Raw genomic sequence first — 5,000 nt, 5'->3', positions numbered from 1 at the left:
GCCTCCTGTCTCCCTTACGGCTGAAAAAGATGTGCTGCTGCAGCTGCACTGGCCCTGCTGATGTCCTGTCTCCATTTAGCCGAGGGGGTGAGTCGGCCTCCTCTCTCCTTCACGGTTGAAAAAGATGTGCTGCTGCTGCTGCACTGGCCCTCCTGCTACTCTCACCACCTCTAGCTAATTGCTGATCTCCCTGACCTCCAGCGGGCCCCGGGGACCCACATCACACCTTGCTCCTGTCTCCCTTGCGGCTGGGAAAGATCCATTTTTGTGCACTGGCCCTGCTGCTACTCCCTCTCCATTTGGCCGAGGCAGTGAGTCGGCCTCCTGTCTCCTTTACGGTCGAAAAAGATGTGCTGCTGTTGCACTGGCCCTGCTGCTACTCTCTCTCCATTTGGCCGAGGCAGTGAGTCGGCCTCCTGTCTCCTTTACGGTCGAAAAAGATGTGCTGCTGCTGCACTGGCCCTGCTGATATTCTCTCTCCATTTGGCCGAGGCAGTGAGTCGGCCTCCTGTCTCCTTTACGGTCGAAAAAGATGTGCTGCTGCTGCACTGGCCCTGCTGATATTCTCTCTCCATTTGGCCGAGGCAGTGAGTCGGCCTCCTGTCTCCTTTACGGTCGAAAAAGATGTGGTGGTGCTGCTGCTGCTGCTGCTGCTGCTGCTGCACTGGCCCTGCCGCTACTCTGACCACCTCTAGCTAATTGCTGATCTCCCTGACCTCCAGCGGGCCCCGGGGACCCACATGCTCCCCTGCTGTAGTCCCCCAGTAGCTTCTTTTTCTGCAGTTACCCTCCACTGCATATCCAGCATGGACCTTGCACTCCCGCAGGCCCCGGGGGACCCACATGCTCCCCTGCTCTAGTCCACCACTAGCTTCTTTTTCTGCAGTTACCCTCCGCTGCGTATCCAGCATGGACCTTGCCCTCCAGCAGGCCCCGGGGACCGACTTGCTCCGCTGCTCTAGTCCCCCAGTAGCTTTCCTTCTCCTGCAGTTACGCTCCACCACATATCCAGCATGGTCCTTGACCTCCAGCAGGCCCCGGGGACCCACATGCTCCCCTGCTCTAGTCCCCCACTAGCTTCTTCTCTTGCGGTTACATAGCACCGCGTCTCCACCATGGACCTTGACCTCCAGCAGGCCCCGGGGACCCACACTTAAGCCCCCTCCCACTAACAAAGCAGAACAACGGTGGGAAAATCCTTGTGCCCCTGGTACTCTAGAAAGTTAATTGAAACGTGCCCCTGGTACACTGGGCAGAAACACTTTGCCACACACTCCTCCTGCATATGGTACGACAACGTTTCCACATGCCCCTGGTACACTGGGCAGAAACACTTTGCCACACACACTCCTCCTGCATATGGTACGACAACGTTTCCACATGCCCCTGGTACACTGGGCAGAAACACTTTGCCACACACACTCCTCCTGCATATGGTACGACAACTTTTCTACATGCCCCTGGTACACTGCCCCGATATCTCCCTGAAACACGCTCCCCTCGTGCATATGGTACGACAACGTTTCCACATGCCCCTGGTACACTGGGCAGAAACACTTTGCCACACACACTCCTCCTGCATATGGTACGACAACGTTTCCACATGCCCCTGGTACACTGCCCCGATATCTCCCTGAAACACGCTCCCCTCGTGCATATGGTACGACAACGTTTCCACATGCCCCTGGTACACTGGGCAGAAACACTTTGCCACACACACTCCTCCTGCATATGGTACGACAACGTTTCCACATGCCCCTGGTACACTGGGCAGAAACACTTTGCCACACACACTCCTCCTGCATATGGTACGACAACTTTTCTACATGCCCCTGGTACACTGCCCCGATATCTCCCTGAAACACGCTCCCCTCGTGCATATGGTACGACAACGTTTCCACATGCCCCTGGTACACTGGGCAGAAACACTTTGCCACACACACTCCTCCTGCATATGGTACGACAACGTTTCCACATGCCCCTGGTACACTGCCCCGATATCTCCCTGAAACACGCTCCCCTCGTGCATATGGTACGACAACGTTTCCACATGCCCCTGGTACACTGGGCAGAAACACTTTGCCACACACACTCCTCCTGCATATGGTACGACAACGTTTCCACATGCCCCTGGTACACTGGGCAGAAACACTTTGCCACACACACTCCTCCTGCATATGGTACGACAACGTTTCCACATGCCCCTGGTACACTGCCCCGATATCTCCCTGAAACACGCTCCCCTCGTGCCTATGGTACGACAACATTTATCCATGCCCCTGGTACACTGCCCAGCAGCACTTTGCTAAGTACTCCCCCCGTGCATATGGTATGACAGCTTTTCCACATGCCTCTGGTACACGGACCAGAAACACTTTGCCACGTCCGCTGTACGCACCCTCCTCGCTAGCTAATTGCTGATCTCCCCCACTTCCAGGGGGCCCCGGGGACCACCATCACATCTTCCTGTCTCCCTTACGGCTGAAAAAGGTGCATGTTGCTCCACTGGCCCTGCTGCTGTTGTGTCTCCATTTGGCCGAGGGGGTGAGTCGGCCTCCTGTCTCCCTTACGGTCGGAAAAGATGTGCTGCTGCTGCTGCTGCTGCTGCTGCTGCTGCTGCTGCTGCTGTGGTGGCCCTGCTGATATTCTCTCTCCATTTGGCCGAGGGAGTGAGTCGGCCTCCCGTCCCCGTTACGGTCGAAAAAGATGTGCTGCTGCTGCACTGGCCCTGCTGCTACTCTGACCACCTCTAGCTAATTGCTGATCTCCCTGACCTCCAGCGGGCCCCGGGGACCCACATCACACCTTGCTCCTGTCTCCCTTGCGGCTGGAAAAGATCCATTTTTGTGCACTGGCCCTGCTGCTACTCTCTCTCCATTTGGCCGAGGCAGTGAGTCGGCCTCCTGTCTCCTTTACGGTCGAAAAAGATGTGCTGCTGCTGCACTGGCCCTGCTGATATTCTCTCTCCATTTGGCCGAGGCAGTGAGTCGGCCTCCTGTCTCCTTTACGGTCGAAAAAGATGTGCTGCTGCTGCACTGGCCCTGCTGATATTCTCTCTCCATTTGGCCGAGGCAGTGAGTCGGCCTCCTGTCTCCTTTACGGTCGAAAAAGATGTGCTGCTGCTGCACTGGCCCTGCTGATATTCTCTCTCCATTTGGCCGAGGCAGTGAGTCGGCCTCCTGTCTCCTTTACGGTCGAAAAAGATGTGGTGGTGCTGCTGCTGCTGCTGCTGCTGCTGCTGCACTGGCCCTGCCGCTACTCTGACCACCTCTAGCTAATTGCTGATCTCCCTGACCTCCAGCGGGCCCCGGGGACCCACATGCTCCCCTGCTGTAGTCCCCCAGTAGCTTCTTTTTCTGCAGTTACCCTCCACTGCATATCCAGCATGGACCTTGCACTCCCGCAGGCCCCGGGGGACCCACATGCTCCCCTGCTCTAGTCCACCACTAGCTTCTTTTTCTGCAGTTACCCTCCGCTGCGTATCCAGCATGGACCTTGCCCTCCAGCAGGCCCCGGGGACCGACTTGCTCCGCTGCTCTAGTCCCCCAGTAGCTTTCCTTCTCCTGCAGTTACGCTCCACCACATATCCAGCATGGTCCTTGACCTCCAGCAGGCCCCGGGGACCCACATGCTCCCCTGCTCTAGTCCCCCACTAGCTTCTTCTCTTGCGGTTACATAGCACCGCGTCTCCACCATGGACCTTGACCTCCAGCAGGCCCCGGGGACCCACACTTAAGCCCCCTCCCACTAACAAAGCAGAACAACGGTGGGAAAATCCTTGTGCCCCTGGTACTCTAGAAAGTTAATTGAAACGTGCCCCTGGTACACTGGGCAGAAACACTTTGCCACACACTCCTCCTGCATATGGTACGACAACGTTTCCACATGCCCCTGGTACACTGGGCAGAAACACTTTGCCACACACACTCCTCCTGCATATGGTACGACAACGTTTCCACATGCCCCTGGTACACTGGGCAGAAACACTTTGCCACACACACTCCTCCTGCATATGGTACGACAACTTTTCTACATGCCCCTGGTACACTGCCCCGATATCTCCCTGAAACACGCTCCCCTCGTGCATATGGTACGACAACGTTTCCACATGCCCCTGGTACACTGGGCAGAAACACTTTGCCACACACACTCCTCCTGCATATGGTACGACAACGTTTCCACATGCCCCTGGTACACTGCCCCGATATCTCCCTGAAACACGCTCCCCTCGTGCATATGGTACGACAACGTTTCCACATGCCCCTGGTACACTGGGCAGAAACACTTTGCCACACACACTCCTCCTGCATATGGTACGACAACGTTTCCACATGCCCCTGGTACACTGGGCAGAAACACTTTGCCACACACACTCCTCCTGCATATGGTACGACAACTTTTCTACATGCCCCTGGTACACTGCCCCGATATCTCCCTGAAACACGCTCCCCTCGTGCATATGGTACGACAACGTTTCCACATGCCCCTGGTACACTGGGCAGAAACACTTTGCCACACACACTCCTCCTGCATATGGTACGACAACGTTTCCACATGCCCCTGGTACACTGCCCCGATATCTCCCTGAAACACGCTCCCCTCGTGCATATGGTACGACAACGTTTCCACATGCCCCTGGTACACTGGGCAGAAACACTTTGCCACACACACTCCTCCTGCATATGGTACGACAACGTTTCCACATGCCCCTGGTACACTGGGCAGAAACACTTTGCCACACACACTCCTCCTGCATATGGTACGACAACGTTTCCACATGCCCCTGGTACACTGCCCCGATATCTCCCTGAAACACGCTCCCCTCGTGCCTATGGTACGACAACATTTATCCATGCCCCTGGTACACTGCCCAGCAGCACTTTGCTAAGTACTCCCCCCGTGCATATGGTATGACAGCTTTTCCACATGCCTCTGGTACACGGACCAGAAACACTTTGCCACGTCCGCTGTACGCACCCTCCTCGCTAGCTAATTGCTGA

The sequence above is a fragment of the Oreochromis niloticus genome, unplaced genomic scaffold, assembly GCF_001858045.2.
Source record: "Oreochromis niloticus isolate F11D_XX unplaced genomic scaffold, O_niloticus_UMD_NMBU tig00003581_pilon, whole genome shotgun sequence".
In the NCBI taxonomy this organism is placed as follows: domain Eukaryota; kingdom Metazoa; phylum Chordata; class Actinopteri; order Cichliformes; family Cichlidae; genus Oreochromis; species Oreochromis niloticus.
This window is presented reverse-complemented; position numbering follows the sequence as displayed.